Source organism: Magnolia sinica, chromosome 10, assembly GCF_029962835.1.
Source record: "Magnolia sinica isolate HGM2019 chromosome 10, MsV1, whole genome shotgun sequence".
NCBI lineage: Eukaryota > Viridiplantae > Streptophyta > Magnoliopsida > Magnoliales > Magnoliaceae > Magnolia > Magnolia sinica.
In genome coordinates, this window is record NC_080582.1 from 29,148,223 (window position 1) to 29,168,383 (window position 20,161).

Below are 20,161 nucleotides of genomic sequence, written 5' to 3' on the forward strand. Positions count from 1 at the left end.
AATCTGCCTCATTTTTTATATCAGCACTTAAAATAATAATTTAAAATTAATGGACAGAGTGGATATATAAAATGCATCACAGTGGGCCCCATGGTCCTAAAACCCAATGTCGCAAAGGGGTCGTCCGTCACGCGCCCCTCCAAAACCCAAAGCGCCCTCCCAAAAACAAAACCAGTCCGTCCGCCATTTTCTCCCGTGCGCAGTAGACGAAAACCCATCTCTCAATCTCTCTCTCCATCTCTCTCTCTCTCGCACTCAGCCTCTCTCTTTCCCTTGCCCTCTCTCGATCTCCCGCTCTCCCTAACCCTCTCTCCCTGTCTCTTGGCCGCATTCCCCTCTCTCTGTTTTCAAAACCCCCTTTCGCCGCAAGAAGGAGAAGGAGAAGGAGAAGGAGAAGGAGAAGAAGCACGATTAGTTTCTCTCTCTCTCTCTCTCTCTCTCTCTCTCTCTCTGTTTCTAAAATCTGTTGCGTTTGGATGCTCAATCCTTCAATCCCTATGATTCCTTATGAATGGAAACTGATCATGTCGCCTTGAATCCTTCAAACCCTATGCATTCTTTCAATCCTTCAATCCGCATTCCCCTCTCTCTATTTCTGAAATCTAAAAATGCTTTGTGGGCTCTACCATAATATGTGTATGCAGGCCATTCATTTTTTCCAGCTCATTTTAGGGCCAAATCTCAGGTGGACCACACCATAGGAAACTGTGGTGATTGAACGCCCACCATTAAATACTTCCTAAGGTCATAAGAATCCCTCGTTTTGTGATTTTTGAATTTTTTTTAAGGTGTGTTTTTGGATCTGTTGTCATATACACAATAACGTTTGTGTATGTGCTTGTTTGCTTTTTTTACATCGTGGGTTATTTTATTGATGGGTAGTTGGGTGTATCTAGTATTGGGACTAAAACGTCTGCCCCATTGGCTGATACGTTGTGTGCCTCATGGGATGAACATGTCCCTTACATAGGACTCCCATCTGATTCACTTTGTTAGCTAATTTCTATCTGGTATTTAGTTAATCATAGACAATAGGATGTTTCATTTTCTGTTTTGTTTGTTTAATTGATACTCTGGTAGTGCATGCTTGATACACAGGCACATTGAATGAACTGTGGAGTTGTGAGTCGGTTCTATTGAGCATTTCTAGCTCTTTTTCATCTACTATAGTTTTTTGGGTGTTTTTCATTTCTAACCATCAAATACTGTCCCTCATATCCAATGATCAGGTACCCAAATAAGAATGATTGTTGTTCATGATGGATCTAAATTGGCACATGGATCTTCTAGCACCCTCTGCCAGAGTATTAAAGTTTTCTCTTTGGGTTGTTTGCATGTTGTCTATGTGTGTTTGATCTGATAATCTAATAAAATCTTATCAAAACAGAGGAAAGATGCTTGTGGATGTGTGAGATTCGTTTAACCCATATGGTGATTGTGTGAGATTCAGTTCAATTTGCATTGAAATTCAGAATGGAAATGTCCCAGTGAAAGGATAAATAACCTGCTACAAGATTGGTTTGCTTTAGGTTCCCTCACTGATTATGAAAATATCTATTGAAAATCAGGTTCCCTCATTATGAAAATATCTAGTTTTCTTCTCCAATTTAGCCCATTGGAGATTGTTACTTCTATTTATAGTCATGTAGGAACTATTCGAAGCCCGGGCCAAATTGTTTATGGCCGTTTGAATTCTGAAGGAAACAAAGGAACCATGTAATCTGAAAAATCTTGGCATGGCATTCCTTAGTAAATCATTACAAATGAGCAACTTTTTTCAACATGTCTCTAGTCGTTTGCATTGCGGGATTAAAGTCAACCTTGGGAGGTGCTTCCATCTGTAGCAAGGTCTATTGTTTATGGTGTGGTCTGCACCCTCAAAAATTGTGGTGAAACAAACCATGCTAACCATGAAAACTTGTTTGATTGGTTCCAAGTGTAGTTGACTGTAAATGAGTAGTAATTATTTACATTTTCATTATGCATGAATTAAATTAATTTGCATTATGGCATGTTATATAAGTTTTGGATTTTTTCAAAAAAAAAAAAAAAAGGTTCAGTGCAATGTTTATTTGCTATCCAACATGTTGATTTATGTCAGACAAATCTAGATGAAGGGAAAACATAAATATCATCTTAATCCAAAACTTTATTGCCCTAATAAGTTTTTAACGGTGGGTGTTCAATTACCATCTTTCCTTTGGTGTAGTCTACTTAAGGTTTGAATCTACATCATTTTTTGACAATTAGCTGGAAAAATGGATTAATTGTTGATGTGAATGCTAACAGGTTCAAATGTAACCATGTGCCGCATGTAACATTCGATCAATTTCCCTTTAAGATTCAATAAAAAGAGAGAAAAAAAAAAAAAAAAGGATTCCACTCTTCACTATATTACTTTTCTAATGGGTATCTTTGGAAGATTGGAAGATTGGAGCTTTAGGATCATCATGCTTTATGCATTAGAATAAAGCAAACGATTATTCAAATCCCTAAGCACACAATTCTAATGTTTGTAGAATAGCATGCCTGCTCCCATTGGTAGATACTGCCCTCACCTGCCAATTTGCTTGAGATGATACTAAATGTGGTATCCACTTGTGAAGTTGCTAAAGATCATGTGAAGAGTATGAGTATGCATGAAAAAATAATAATCTTGGACATACTAGGTATATATATATATATATATATATATATATATATATATATATATATATATATATATATATATATATATATATATAGGTGTGAATACTCATGTTTATTCAATAAAGATTTTATAAGTACTTGATATATTAGAATTGCATGCGAGACTTTTCATCTATGCAAGTGGTTTAAGATTTTACTTATAAATTACATTATTAATTTATTGTAAAAATACAATGATTGCAAACTCCTTAATACATTGTATTTGGTAGATAATATTTGTCTGGGTCCAATCATCTGATAGCACTTCCTTCATTTCCAACTTTGAGGAGGATGGTGCATTAGGCTAATTTTCAACTTTAATTTTTGGTAAGGTGTAGGTTGAAAATGGATTCCTTGGTTAATCAAGATTCTGCTGTAATGAATAGGGAGTAGATGACAATAAGTTTCCCAGACCCACGTTTTATTTCTAGAATAAGAAGTTTTTCAAAGTTTGCACAAGAAAACCTTCCTGGTAAAGAATATGTTCCTTGTCCATGCACCACTTGCAAATGTGCACGTTTTCCGGTTTCTTATGATGATATGGAAATACATCTAATGAAAAATGGATTCGACCCAAACTATAGGGTTTGGAACATGCATGGGGAGCATGTATCACCTAAGTGTACTGTACATGAATCAAGTTCCTAACAATACCATAGTGTCCCGAACTTAAATGAGGTTCACAACACGATCGTTCAAGAACTTAGTGTAATAACTTAAATGAAGTTGTACAGGATGAGCCGAATGTGACCCCTATAGTTAAAGGCGTCTTTGGAGAAAATGAAACTAATGAGTTTGAAGCAAATCTACGAGACGCAATGACTAAGCTATACCCTGCGGCACAAGATTTCACCGTGCTGACTTTCATTGTACAGCTTTTCAAATTAAAGGTAAATCATGGATAGAGTGAAAAAAGCTTTACAGAGAGCTCCTTCAGCTACTAAAGAAGGTGTTACCTTCCGATAACAAGGCCCCAACTAATACCTACCAAGCGAAGAAGATCATTACAAAGTTGAGTCTTGATTATGTAAAAATTCATGATTATCCAAATGACTGCATCTTATACTGGAGAGAAAACGTGGTGTAGTTGCTCATGGTCAAGTATGCGAAGTTAATCCAGATGCAACTTTCCATTGCGAACCGTTGGAGGATGGAGCTTTTGTTGTTGTCCTGACTGAGGTTATACAACCTGGCACTCCTTTGTGGAAGGAAGATAGGTTCGCATCTACACTTGGAGAGGCCGGTCCGGGATCATTTGTGCAATGGGGGAAAGAGGCTTTGAGAATTCAATAATTTGAATAAATTTGGTACTCTATAATTGAACATGTGTAGTGTGCATGTCTTTTTTTGTTACATTATATGATGTTTGGCTTGTTTGTTTCTTAATTTTGAACTAATTTGGTACTTGTTTATTTTTAAAAAAAATATTGAATGAATTTTGTACTCTATATTTGAACATATTTATAGTCTTAGGCTCCATTTGGTCATCACATTAGTATTTATGAAAACATTTTTTTTGAAAATCAAATGGAGCCTAAGCCCTTTTTTTAAATCCGCCAATGCAACTCCTTACATTACTGGTCCCAAGCCCGGGTAAAGGAGGAATGAGAAGGGCTTTACAATGAGATTGTTAACTATGGAGGAGATCTTGAAAATGCAGTGAGTATCTCTGGTTTTATGGTTTTACTTGTACATTCCTATATTGATTACTCACGCATGAGGGTTATGTGCATTCTTTCAGGTGGATGTTGCATGTGGGAGGATTGGAGCTACATATTTCAAATTCAAGCATTTGGTACGTCTCTTATCAAGAATGCACGTGTAGTTCATCAGACAATATATTATCTAAAATTGGTGTAATCAACCTGCAGTCTTTGATTTCATTAGTGAAATTCAAGCTGAATATCTATGACAGCCATATAAAAGAATATAAAACTTACGTATTTACTTATTAGAACATTAGAATCTTGATTTGGAACGATCACTGTTAACAATATTATAAAGCTGATTTACTTAAAGGTCATCTTGGTTAAATCGTGTGAGTGGCAAAGGACAACAAGATGACATTTGGAAGTTGAATTAGGGATCCGAGCTGCAGCAGATTTCAAGAGGGATTGACACCTTGGGTAGAAGGTTGCTGCCACTGCATATATGCTAAGCGATTGTGGTTTTCAGACTTGATATTAACATTGTCATAATTTCCTTCAAGGTTCTAAAAATTGTTGGAAAGAATAGTTTATTATAATTAAATAAACTTTTTTATGAACTTGATTATGAGCTATCCTTCTTTTAGTTTCTGTTGAAAATCTGTTTCGGTATATTTTCATATATGATAGGCACTTCTTGAGTGGAATTGCCTCTACATGGGATGCTTGTTTCAAAATTCTATACGAGCCTATCTGGTTTCAAAATTTTCTGTTCTTGGTTTTTATATGTTTTATATAGTAGATATGAGTGGAGCCTATATCTCAAGACTTTGATTTGATGAAGCCCACCACGATGCTCAAGGGTGAACATTGTAGCCATTTGAGATTTTAGTACATGGTGGTCCATCCGATAAACCAAACTGTGGGCCTAACATGTGCTGAATCCCATGCATTGGCAATATTAGGCCTGCTTATGAGTAGGACATGCAAAATTCTTCATCTGAAAATGCACATCATTTTGAGTTGGTTTAGTTACATTTCATTCCCATATGTGAATCCATCCATGTTTTGTAAGTGAAGAGCGATTTGTAAAAAGAATCTCGGCTGCAAGGACAATGAAGTTGTCCATCACCACTTATTCAACGGTTAGCCATTTTCATTTTCTCCTTGCACCCCAATGCAAGTGGTTCCGGCGAGTATGCTGGACTGATGGTTATTTGAGCATGCATGGTCTATGCCTCTTGTATGCATGCATGGATCTCTGCCTCTTCTTCTGTGTGTAGCCCACACATGAGCATGGTATGATGGGGCCATGCAACAAAGACACTGTGAGCCCCACCATGATGACTGCATCACATCCGGTTCATGTTACAATGTCAGCCCAAAAAATAAGGCAGATCTAAAGCTCGAGTGGGCCACAACATAGGAAAAAGTGGGCATTGTTGCACACTATTGAAACCCAACTCTCTTTCTTTCTGCATGTAGCCGCACCCTAAAAAATAAAATAAAATAAAATAAAATAAAATAAAATAAAATAAAAAACTAATCATAGTATCGAAGAACAATGACGACGAACTCTGCTTTTTGTTCACAACATCTAATAAGCATATACCAGCTGAAACTGAAATGAAATACTAATTGTTGGCATTATATATATTTCATAGACAGCCCAAATAAGTAGACATGTATGTGAAAATGTACATGTACAAGCCAGCTGAAACTGAAAGAAAAGACTAATTGTTCACATTATATTTCAAAGACTGCTGCCTAATAGCCTAGTGGAAGAAAAAGCATCACTTTGGATGAAAGGTGTTACCTTGCAGAGATGGTGCATGAGAGTCATCTTGCTGTTAAGGGCCCGTGTGTCAGTGAGTTTAAGAGTTGGCAATTATCGTTAGTTTGGTTTCTAGGAAGCTTTGTCAAAGAAATGTACTTACCAAAGATCACATGAATCATAAGCAATTAACGTGTCAAGAGTTAAACCTTCCTCAATTTTCACCAGTCCACTTCTTGACTTGGAACCATCACCATCCAAACAGATAACTGCCCACAAGTTAATAGTTATATAAAAATCAGTGGTAGACAATGATTTTCCATTCTGGATACCTCCACCAAATATCACAGAACTTCAACTGCTAAAAATGATTTGCCATTCAATCTAAAAGAAATAAATGCTGGTGGGATTTAATGCCATTTTCAATAACGAATACAATAATCACTCCTAAAAAATTCACTGTGCAGTTCTCACCAAACTGAATCCGTACTGCAGCTGATCCTTTCTCTACGTGTAGTGCCACCACCATCATGTAAGAAACGGTGAAAAGCACAGGGAATACTCTAAAGTCTCTAGACCTTCCTATATCTTCTCTCCCCTCATATATATTTATGACTCAGTTCTTCTAACCACTGACAATATCTCACAAAGAAACCAACCTGGAATTCAATCCCAGGAACACCACTGGCCAAATCGATCTTCATACTTTGATCATCGTTTATTAGCCGTTGATTTGAATGTGACGGCGATGGGGAGGCGATGTGGTCGTAGTAGCTGTGGACGTTAGCAAGGAAATCACCGATTACGCGCTTGAGTGGGCCGTGTGCAACGTGATCAAGGCCACGGATACGTTGATCCTTCTCGCACTTCTACCATCTTCCGTTGGCGTGAACGGGAACAACCAAACAGGGTTCCATTTTCTCACCTGTAGATTTCATTATTCTTGGTTTTATATTCGCCGTTGATTCTAGTCACTAGGCCACGGTTACATCCTGACCGTTTGTTGAATTTGATTGTATCAGCCTTGCTAAAGAAATGGGGTCTTCGGCAAGAGAAGGAGGTTCCTTCTTATCAAGCAACCGCTGGGAATGGAGGTGATAGTGGGGCCCACAAGATCAACGAGGTCTGCGTACAGATGATTAATCAACTATGTTCAGCACACCATGTTAAGCAGGTAATCAAATCAATAAGGCCAATCCACTTATTAGGTGGGCCACGAAAAAGTGGACGGTCCTAGCCCAGAAATCAGCTTTACCTACTAATCAGGTGGGCCTGATGTGTACAATAAATGGATGGTTAAAACATGATTGACTGGCAGCTCTACATACAGCTTCTCAATTCAAAATTATCTTTCTCGAATAGAGAGTAACAGCCAACACTCATCATGATCATCTTAGCCTTCTCCCAGTAATTCAGGTTTAAAATAGTCTGGCAGCTCTACATACAGCTTCTCACCAATCATCGACCTACCAAGTTGGACTCTTAGAAACTCGTAATGGCAATCAGGTACTCAGGTTCTGATCTCTCCATGCCAAGTAGTGGCTTGGCACCAATCTCCACCACACAAGCAGCCTATACATGGGCATTATAACTGTAAACTAATGGAGTCCATGCTCCTCTGAGCAAAAATCACACTGACTAGATGGAATTCAAGCTGCCCAATAAATCGCCTGTAGGCAGTTCAGGGTCAACTCAATGGCAAGCTTAGTACAGTTTCCCATCTATGATTGGCCCCATTGTATGTATGATTACCTCACATGGTGACATGCATGAATGAGATTTAGTAGACCACCTAATTAACGGCCCGGATCTCATGTTAGAGATGATGCAGGTGGAAACGCATGTGAAGGTCGTTGTAGATGCGCAGATGGGATCCGTTGCTACAAAAGCCTCTGAACTTGGAGCGGCATGGGTCATCCTTGATAGGTATACTTACAGAAAATCATCTGAATTATCCCAATTATATTGTATTTATATTCATCTGCTGGGCCTATCCTTCTAACCATGTTCCGGGAATTCCCAGTCAGAGCTTTTCTAAGCTGACATGCATGTGCAAGTCAGCTAATGCATGCACCTTCATATATGCCAGCTTGGCACACAGGTAAAATATCCAAGCCCAACTGATCATCATGTGGATGCATAGATGCTACTGGTAGTGTGTGCATTAGCTCACTTTTGATGGATGGCTTGAATATTACACCTGTCTGCCACGCCAGCATGTGGTAGTGTGTGCATTAACTCACTTATACATGCAGGTGAGCTTAGCAAACCTCTTTCCCTTCCTCAGGTGGGCTCTACCAAGAAGGTGCACATTTCTAGCAGGCAGTGAACCTACTTCTGAACATCATTAGATTATTTTCTGATGGTGATCTTTTCTCTATACAACGTGATGCACTGTATACCCTAGAAACTATCTAAAACTCAAGGCATTGCCACTAATCACTGGCATGTCCTACTTGTAATTGACAAGCAAATGGAGATTTTCTTTTCATGATGGTCAGCTCTGCTTGCACATTTTTCAAGTCATAGATACTCGTGGTCAGTATCTGTTCCACTTGGGAAGTGGGTACTTGTGGCTACCGATGGTCCTTGTGGAAATCGTCCAGACGTTTATAATTTTGGCCCTACAAACCATATGGTGAGACCATTCCTTTTGTATCAATTTCATTCATCTTTGAGTTTTTATTAATTCATTAAGAAAAAAAAAAAAGATAATGGTTATCCATGATGCACTTGTTTCACTTTGTCTTTCTTTCCCCCAATGGTCATTCTGATTTATGAAATGCCATGACTAATTGTAGCATGATTGAATATATGAAGCTGTTGCAGGAAGTGACTTTGTCATTACTAGAGTTGCATTTCGAGACAACTCTTCAAAGTGGTACATAAATGACCGTGAAAGTAATTTTACAGAGGTCACTAAGAAATTGAAAGGAAAATGAGTGGACTTGGACAACAATCGATTTTTGATTCTTCAAGTGGGTGATGGGCTGATGGCTGAAAAAGGCCTATTTACTTGTGAAAAAAATATCATACCGTCAAAATATATCTTCTCTTTCAATTCTTTATCATTGAAATTTCAGGGTGAAGTCGAGCAAATTTCTCTAATGAAGCCAAAGATTTGTATTTTCAGCATTATTGTAATTGATTGTAATTGTAATTGATGAATGAAGGATTGTAATTGATTGTAATTGTAATTGATTGAATGAAGGATTGTAATTGATTGTAATTGAATGAATGAATGATTATGCAGGTGGTAATTAAATGAACAAATGATCATATATATTTTTTAATGTACAAAATACCTACGGATATTGACCGTTGCCGGTAATCTGACAGCTGTAGCCATTATTAATTTGGCATATTGCTACGGACTTTTAGCTACAAATAATATCTGTAGCTGGTTGTGCTTTTTGGCACAAATATAATTGCTACGGATTATATATGTAGCTATTGTAATCTATAGCTATGGATTAAATCCGTAGCCATAGGTTCAAGACCTATTGTTACAGCACCTACGACTACGGTTGTGCTATGAACTAAAACCGTAGCCATAGATCTATGGCTACGGCTTTTATATGTAGCATTTGCCCAATTTTCTGTTAGTGAGTCATATCCTATCCAATTGGAAGATATTGCAATTTAAATCAAATATGAACTTTCATTGACCTAATTCTTAATGGAGGAGAATTGTGAAGATGTGGAAGGGATTCCGTCACCCAACCATGCCCAGGAGACGATGGCAAACAACAAGATTTACCAATCCCATAATCTCAAATAATAAATGAAGATATTCAAAGGTATTGCAGCATCTATTATAATTTGCTAAAAATTGAAAATAACAAGCCATAGAAAATTGAAAATATTCGCTAAAATCAATTAGAAATCAATGAAGTTCAATATAAACATGAATTAACGCAAAGTAAACATCCCACCACGTTACAAGCTTCACCACTTAGCCCTAGCTAAGAGCTTAGTTAGTCATAGCTAACTCAAAAACATAAGAGAAGAAAAAAAATCTACTAGAACCCATGAAGAAATCAGAGTAGAAGAACGCCGTCGGCGCTTCACCTCAGCCTTCTTTCCCTTTCCAAACCCTAAAAGATGCTTTGGAGCATCTTAGGGAGTCCTATTTATAGTTGTGGAACTCCAACTTTCACACTGAGTTGAAAAAATCTAGAAATCGCCTCAAATTTACACAGTCCACGTAAAATCTGCATAATCTTTCGATGTCATCAAAGGGCCTTCAATGGAATCGAAACTTGTCTAGAACTATCCAACGAGTTTGGCTTGAAAATCCTGAAATTCTCGATTGCATTCACTTTCAATGCATCTAAGTTCCTTCGATTGAACCTTTGATGCATCTAAGTGTCTTTAATAGAATCGAAGTCTATTTTGGCATTTTTTCAGAACTATGTTTTTCTGGTCCCGGAATCTGTTTTCAGGACAATTTTTAGGATTCCTTTTCTTCACTTCAAATACTTGATTTTCTTCATTCATCACTTGGTTTTGTTGGATCTTTGGCATGTGAATTCTTCAATCTTGGTGATTCTTAAGCATTAAAATTCATGTCTTTTAACTTTCTTTTCAATACAAGCTCTCAGATTCACCTCACAATACAAACATGTATAAAATATACCCATTAAGCATTATCATGTTCATAAAACCAAGATATAAATGGGGGAAAATATGTAATATTTGACACTCAACACTATCTCCATAGGCTTGTTGCTTTACATGTAAATCTTGAATAGCCCATGTGTTTGGACCCTCCATTGGCTTGGAAGCCATAGAGTTACTTTGCCTTACTTATATTTCTTAAAGTCAGGCATTGTTTGGTGTTATAAGAAAATAAATTTTAGAAAAGTCTTATTCACCCCCCTCTAGGACACTTAGACTAATTCCATGCTTTTACTAAAGTAGTTCTACCACAATTTCAGATCATTCAGTATAATCCAACCACCATTTAGTTAAGGATGTTTTAGACTATGGGCAGTCAACATCAGCTGTATTTTAGGACGAATCAGAACTCTTGCAGGATGGTCCGTTGTGGGCATGACCATGTAGCAATCCTTGAGTCCGGGTGTAGGGATTGGAGCTAGTTCTGTTAGTCACCAAAGCGACCACAATTGATAAATATTTTTGTTTATAGACATATGTACATGGAATTTAGTAACTCTCAAATATTGGATTGCATTAAGTTACATTCATATCCATTACAGGCGGTGGTTATAACAAATAAGTATCATCGTTTGGCAGGATGCAAGAGGGGTGAAGTGATAGGTGATGGTGATATAAGTTTGAGACATTCATTTTGTCCAAATATGATGGGTGTATTAGATTTATTTTATTAACATTGGTTAACTTTATGTTCGGTGGATCCTCATCTATGTCGTAATTTCGCCTAAAGCAGAAATTGTGATGATGCACCGCGCTCTTGTCAAAATTTGATGATTATGCTCCATCATTATTATGAGTCATTTGATTGAAGGCCACAATCAATCAAATGTGAGTACATATAGGATGGTTGAGGTTTACATTCATTTAATGTTAAATGGGAATTGTTTATTCATTAATACGAGTGTTATGCTTTATATATCCACATATATACTACCAGAAAAGGGGAAAAGGCTACGGATAAAAACCGTAGCTAAAGGCATAGGATACAGTTATAATCTATAGAAGGTGGCGTAGTTGAAGGTCGGAACCTATAGCTACGGATTAAATCCGTAGCAATAGTTATCAATAGCTACAGATGATGTTGTTCTGTATCAAATGTACCTACAGCTACGGATGAAATCCGTAGCAATATGCTAAAAATTAGCGATAGCTGCAGTTTTCAGAACGAGACCTATGGTTAAAATCCGTAGCTATTTTTAAAAATAATAATAAATAAATTATAACAATGGTGCCTGTTACCATTGCAAGAACCTACTGTGATTAATTAACTCATCTAAGCTAATACAATTAATGCTAATAGGAATAGTACATAAAATGCAATCAGGAAAAAAAAAAAAAAAACGATGCATTTATTACAAATAGCAATCAAATCATACAATGCATCCTACATTCACATTTCTAAATAAACAATACTTCACTTTGCTCAAGCCGCTTCTAAAACTTTCCAATCTAGCATGATTAACTTCTTTGACAAGAAGTTTAATATCCTTTTTTGATTTCATTTCCAGCTCTTCTTGATGTTTTTGCAGGTTCTTAAGTTCTTTTGCAACATCCAATTCCGGCAGCAACAGCGCCTTCTCATGAATAGCGGACGCTTTTGCCAACTCCGAACGAATCTTTTCATCCTAAAATAGATCATCATATTCATGGGATCATAACGAATAGAAAAGATTTAAGAGATCATTTCATGAAGGAATAGAAAGTAAAAAAGGAACCTGTTCAAACTTGAGCTTCAACTCCATCTCCAAATACTTCCTACGAAGTTCTTCCATATCCCGCTGCATTTGAGCAACTTTTTCCCTTTCAATTAAAATGGTTTGTTGCAGGTTTTGTTTACTTTTCTACTTAGTACTTTCAAGTTCCACATCCAAATCTCTCACCTGGGTAGGCATGTTACCACTTACGAGAGTTATAAACACAACAATAACCATGTAAAAGGGTTTGAATAACATGGCAAGGAGTCCTGGAATCCAATGGATACATATGTAAAGTTTTAATTAATTACAAGGCCTAGATTCTGGAGTTATATATGTCAAAAAAGCCCGATTTACAAGAAACTTTGAAGCTAATTAACACACGAGCTTGTAATCAGGAAAGAAAATGCAACTCACCCCTGTTCTATAATTCATCATACGTTTCAGTTGTCCAGATGTTGATGAAAAGGACATCTTCAAATTCCAAGGTCCAACTTCCAATGTCTCATTTTGTGAAGGATCCGTAACTGACATGTGCCCACTACTTGCTCCTATATTGTTTAAAGGAGAATTACAATATGTGAATATTGTTATTGCTCATGGTGCTTTTGAATGCAATATGTAACAAATGACCAGAAAAGCCAAAGTATTTAATGAGAAGAATATTGAAAATCCACTTTGTCCCCAGCTTTAGAGATAAAGTAGGTGCTCCATCCAAGTGGCGGCACAGATACTTGAAAAATTAGATACCATACCTCTATCTTACCTACGATATATTCAGATAAAAGAGCGATGACAGCAGTCATGCCCACCAGCCAAACAAATGCACTGAAGAATCCAATTACTGACTCTTCCTCGGGCGTGGTATCATGACTGTCATCGTCTTCCTGATCAGCTCTGGAGTTAGCTTTTCTTTACAATGTCCAATAATCCAAATAAATATATGACCATAAGGTAATAAATGAATTTGATTTAAGTAGAGAGGGGAAGTAGACAACAATGCAAAGTTCATAAGACACCTAGTTGCCACGTGTACACATATGCCATGCTGCCACGTGTTTCCCTAATACAGCAAGGGTCAGAAACAAATAAAAAAACAAAGAAGGAAGCATAGTGATGGAGTACCAGTTGGGCCAGTATAAACTGCAGTTTGCCTGCAATAAATTAATTAAACTAATAAAAAAGCAAAAATAAAAAAATTCAAATGTGCTCAGACACTACAAGAAGCCCAAATTACAAACTAAATGATTCGAACTATGGTTTCCATTCAGATTTATCACCAACAAAAATATAGGCTTAGTTAATTTTCTAACCGTCAAATGGTGGACATTTGTATATTGGATGGTTAAAATTGAAAGCAGGTGCTGTTTCAACAAACTTGTCTACAAATCAGAGGCTAAAGTTGTTCAACCAGCCTAGCCAGACTTTAGAATGGTGACATTAGCAGTGGTAACTGCATGAGAGAGGAAAGAGCGATGGTAGTTGATACATATTGGATGTGACATACACAATAAGCAGACAATGACAAAGCAAACCTTCAGAAGGCGGGTTTTTTTTTTTCTTACTTTCTTAAAAGCAGTTTGATGTATTTTTATTCAATCCTACACGATTGATCAGCCATTTTAGTAACAATTAACGAATTTCAACAAAGATGAAAAGGTAAATAAAATGCAAACTCCTGAAGCTTCAGTTAATTTGAAAATTCGGGCTATTAACATTTCAAAGATGTGCTAAATAGAAATTTGTCGAATGTTGTACTCAGTAGAAGCTGATCTACATGATTTGATACTAACCCAAACCATTGTCATCAGTTTCTAGATATTCAGGACCAAAAACCACCACCAGATAATACAAATACTCAAAAGAAGAAGAAGAAGAAGAAGAAGGAAAATTTTCCTGTGATTTGATTTTAAATGATGACACTTTAAAAAAAAAATATGCAGCCTAGAGAATTACCGGTATCCGTAGGCCATCATAGCTCAATTGAACATTCAGACCCTCAGTCTCCATCAGCTTTGCAAGATCTTCATTCACTTTATACATAAGAACAAATCACTCAAAAGAACAGAAAACTAGAGGGAAATCTATGTTTTAATTGACTTACTTCAGGAACAACCAAGAGAGAGATACTGGCATAAAGAAGATCAACTGATATTCCGCAGAACTTGAATTTCATTACTGGTACATGAGCATCTGGAACTGGTTGTAATTCGGTCACTTGTTCCCTTTCAGCCAGGGTGTCATGCAATATTATAAAAAAAATCTTCCTGCAGAAAGAAATCAACAACTTAAGCTTGCCCTTAAAATCACAAAACAACAATCTGAATCATGCAAAAGGGCTTATTGATAAAAGGGCTTATTAGGAACTTCTAACAATGGAGGTCTTGTTCCATGATGGAACCATTAAATCAAACAGTCTGGCTCACCAAACAAAAAGAAAAATAAAAAAAATAAAAATAACAGACATTACCTAAACTTTGGGATGGTTGAGCACATTGAGCAGCCATCTATTTTTTGAAATGAAAAATTATAAGGAATGTACCCAGTCTTTTTAAGAGGACAGAGAATTCAAAAAGTAGACAACGGCATATGATCAATTAGTTCTGGATTCCAGATTGAACGCAGCCCCATTTGGTAACGACTTCAGTCATTCCAAGTATTTCAGTTAACACATTAACAAAATCAAGAACAACGACCTGTCAAGCACTGTAGTAACATTGAAAAGACCTCATATAGAAACTTTCATTTTAGATGGATTCAAACATTCCATAAGAATTACCAAGATCATTGAGTAGAAATGCAACAACAACAGTTCTGCTTTGCTCAGACCTGTGATATTCTCTGTAATTTGGTCATCATATTCATTAGTTCCAATAAAAGAAAAATTCAAAATTCAGATGACTGCATCATCATTAAATCCACAAGCAAAACAGAATTTTTGGAATCAACACTAAATATATGAAAATTACACAGTAACTGTTGAGAATGCAAAATCTCTCAGCTGAACTAAATATATGGGATAGGTGAACTGCTGCTCAACATTTTTTAACTGTCCATCTTCTCCATACATGAATGCCAACCAGTTTAGTGAGACCAAGAAACATGCTTGGTGGATCTATCTGATGGATGGCTCTCACAAAGCAATACATGTGACATGCTGGCAAGTCTAATCCGCAAGCATCATATAAAAAAAAAAAAGAAGCTTTGTTACTAAACCCATCATTTTGTATGATATGAATAAATCACTATAGAGGAAGGCCTAGAACAACAATGGCCATTGATGGTAAATGACCCCCAAAAGTAGCTTATGTAACCACAACTCAGGAGCAAATGGAAGAGTTGGAACTGGTCCTATGTGCTGATGATTCTGGACCAGTTGCCAAATTTCATTTAAATGCTGGAGATGCTCTTGCACAGATTCTGAAAATATCATGAAGTCATCAATATAATTGGTGATGAAATGATTTGAAATTTTCATCCATTTGCCTTTGGAATTGGGACAGGGAACTCTTTTTCAGTCCAGATGGCATTACTAGTCATTCAAAAAGCCCAATGGGTGTAGTTCAAGCCCATTTTGTCAATAATGGGTAGTAATGCCATTTGGATTAAACATTCATTTTTTCAATCACATTCAATTGAGAATTTGATGCATTCTATGCAATCTTAGACAATGAGATTTGTTGGAGTAACTTGTCACTGTGTTTTTCTACAAACTTGATTAGAGCCTATGTATCTACACTTTTCTTTTATTGACAACAATCTTTGTCAGGCATTCACATCTTGTTATCATTCCTGGTCTCTTCCTCTTATATGTTCTTTCCAAATTGCACTAACAACGTATCTCTTCTTTCGAACATCTCAAAATCCTCATTAGCAGTTCACCAGTTTTTGAGACTTTCAACATTAACTTTTTTGTATGCTAAACCTGCAAATGATTTACAGCCTGTTTTAATTAGACTAAAAAATTAAACATAACATTACTAAACTTAAAAATAAATCTCTTAGTTGTATCCAGGAGTGCTGGACAGAGAGACAGACAAGCGTCAACACTTGACATAGCTTAATTTCAAAAGAAGTGCCATGTCTTTGTTACATAGGTTTGGATGCATCCCTTGTTCTTTACATAAGTTTGGAACTTTGGATGCATCCCTTATTCTTTACATAAGTTTGGAACTTTGGATGCATCCCTTGTTCTTTACATAAGTTTGGAACTTTGGATGCATCCCTTGTTCTTTCTCCACATATCTTTTTGAATTTATTAAAATCATAGGAAATACAAGCTTTTCCATAATTTCAATTTCTGTACCACGAACATTAGTCTTTTAAAAGAAATACAAGCTAAGTTTGCAAAAATATGGTAAAGCATATTGCATGAAGCTTTTATCAAATTATGGAAAAATGGTAATTAATAATCTAGGAGTAATTAACCATCATTCGAGCTATTTGACTTTGCCTTAGCTTCCACTGCTTTCACACCTCCAGAAACAACATAGTTACCCTACCATTATGGAATGAATTTAATGTCAAATATTGAGAAATAAAGAAAGGCTTCCTAAATTGGATAAAAGAAAATACTCAATGACAATCTTACTGGACAGAGGAAGTTTGCAATTTGATCTTCATTTTTCTCATCTACTTCTTCATTAGCTGCATCGCATAGCAGCTGGACCTTTTCTGAATCTAGTTCTATGACACCAACCATAGTACTGTTAGCAGCATCTGCAACTTCCTGAAGAAATTGAAGAAGTATCATTGACTAGCAAAATGTCTTGAATCTATCAATACCAGGTTTTGCAAAGTGAAACTATTGATCATCTACCTATGGAAAGAGAAACTACCCATTGAGCCAGTTTAGATGCCCACCTACATAGCTTCTCCTCTGACCTTGACCAGCCTGAGTCCATCCTCGAAACCTGTAATGCAGAATATCTAATCCAAGATATCCAAAACCCATTTGACTCTCACATCATTTCCACACACAAGTAGAACAGGTCCAGTCATTACCAAGTCAGAACCGATACCAAGCATGAAAACCTGAAATTATGCTAATCCCATTACCGGGAGCAGTTTAGAGAGAGAAATGACTTTTGGTTTATTAGTAAGAAATGACAAAAATAGATATGCAAAATTGCAACCCCTAGAGTTCAGGCATGCGCATTCTTTCTTCTAGCAAATCCTGAGCAAGAAACACAGCGAGGTTATACCTCGCTCATTGCATCTGCAACATAACATTTTATTAGATTTTCATAAAGATCGGCTGATCGCTGAATTTCAGGCACATCAGCCCAGTACTCTAGGACCAGAAGTGCATATTGACAACACCTGCAGTGGCATAAAAATTTGTAGATGCTGTCTGCAGCAATCTGATGGGAATACTGAAAGTAAGGAATAACAATACTTCTAGAAACAGAGTGAAAATATTGGCATTGGCATGGTGAGCCGAAGGACCTCTAATTGCATTGGCATACAAGTAACTCAGATTAATATGTCTAACTTGTCAGCACCACCTAGATGCATCATAATCCAAAAATTACCTTGATTTGATTACCTGACTAGCCAATTGGTGGACAAGTATTAGAAGGTTAAAATTGTAAAAAATAAAATAAAAATATCCAACAGTTCAACAAATAAGTTTCCACAAATCAAGGTTAAGATTGTTGAACCAATCTGATTTTCAAATTATAATCTACAGTGGACCCCACAATTTGAATGGCATAATGAGATAATGCATGCCGCGTTTACAGATCTTTATCTCTAAGTGTCTGTGTATCATGCATCAAACTCTACCAAAGTATGAAGCCCACTGTAGAAGCTTCAAACATCAGAACACTGATCCCGCGGGGCCTGTGAGGGCCATAAGAGTGACGAGCCCTCACTGCATGCTAAAATATTCAAGAAGCTCTTGATTTCCAATGCCTAGACACTGCAATTTGTGTCCAAACATAAAAGAATGTGCCCAGGGTTCAGGTAAAATAAAATTAAAGCCGCAATTTACAAGATGATCTTGAAATGCTTGAAGCATCTCTACTGGCATTTCCTGTTCTCCAAGCCCAACTTCCCAAATCAGAAAGAGAGATGTCATAACTCTTCCATTTGGAAAATAGAGTCTAAATCAGTTGGAATTCAGATCACCATTATAAAATAAAATAAAAATAGGGATGTACCTGATTGTTTGTGTAAACATGGGCTCGCACCTTGAACATGCAGGCCATGTTGGCACATATACATGGCGGTCGCGTGTAAGAATTCAATTAAAATAAAATCCATCCTTATTCCTATCTTCTCTCCACACAATCAAAATCAGAAACTAAAGCAACCCAGATCAAGAAATTCAATCCTCATCATTGAAGTTAACCACCAATACAAATTCCTTCCAATCGAATAAAAACATATCAAAAAAGAAAAGCCCAAGTAAATATCATTTGATATAAACACTAAAAATCACTATTTAAACACACCCTTTTCCTTGTACTTCTAGTAACACAACAATACACTAGCATAACAGTATTTAATCGCCATGAAAGCTTCTCTACCGCATCCATGGCCTACATCTCACACAGCTAATATGGACACCTCAATCACACAGCCAAGCACCTAATTAGTAAGTTTTTGGTCTAATTGAGAATACAACTAGAAGAATTACAATCTGACATCGAGGTGTGATCTAGCGGAATTAGAAATGTAGCAGGTAACTCATTACTATGAATGAAGCCTATTAGATTGTGATGCACGTGCAGGAGAAGCACATATGGATGACAATTGATTCCTCTAATGGCTGAGAGTCCCAGGTCATATGAATTGTTTGAGCGATATCCATATTAACGAATTCCAGAAGGAGAGGTTCACCCACTCCACAACAAAAAGTGAGTATTTGCATTTAATCCGTTTGGATACCACCAAATAAGTTACTTTTTCTACTTACAAAGTACATAAGTGACTTATTTCAGATAAGTAAGTGTGGTTTATGATTAGTTATAAATAACTTTTTTACTTAAAAGTACTTAATCACTTCAGTTAAATTTTTTTAGCTTTTCTACTTTTCATAAGTTGCTGAAGAGAGACATTAGGAGAGACAAAGGAGAGGAGACGCTGGTAAATATATTGTTTGCCAAGCATGCTTATCTTCTTAATAAGTAGAAACTAAGATAAGCTACTTGTGGAATAAGTAGCTTATCTTAGGCAACTTACAATTCAAACAGGCACTAAGAGTAGAAGAAAAAATAGGAAAAACTGGAGCTGGCGCATTACCTGAGACATTCATAATCGAAAATTAGAGATCAAAAGAGTTTTGTTGAACTAATAACATGGCTTCTTGACTGAGTACGAGTCAACTTGGATGGGTCGCATCCAACTTTGACAAGTTGGCAATCCATGACTAATGCACAATTAGGGGAAGGTCGCCAATCCAATGCAAACACAGCTTTGAATGCAAAATCCTTAGGCCCTGTTTGGTTGCCACTCGAAATGAGCTCATGTCATTGTTTTTAACAGTAATCATGTATTAGAGATTGAAATGATTAAAATCTTTGATAACCCATAACTAAAATAAGATGAAATTATCTTTAAAGTTTCTAAAAAGGGCCTAAATTGGTGGCCATAAATTAGATTTTAAGATCAATTTCAAACTATGCTACATCAAGTGGCTTATGATTCTAGATGGTTTGGATCTTGCATGGCTA

At 36.6% G+C, this 20,161-nt stretch overlaps 1 non-coding gene across 1 annotated transcript; it reads left to right on the forward strand.

The window, feature by feature from the left end:
* Positions 1-937: 937 nt before the first annotated feature.
* On the forward strand, positions 938-1,042 carry LOC131217981 (small nucleolar RNA snoR99). Its single transcript, XR_009157562.1, has one exon. It is a non-coding gene; the product is annotated as a small nucleolar RNA snoR99 (small nucleolar RNA).
* Positions 1,043-20,161: the final 19,119 nt, after the last annotated feature.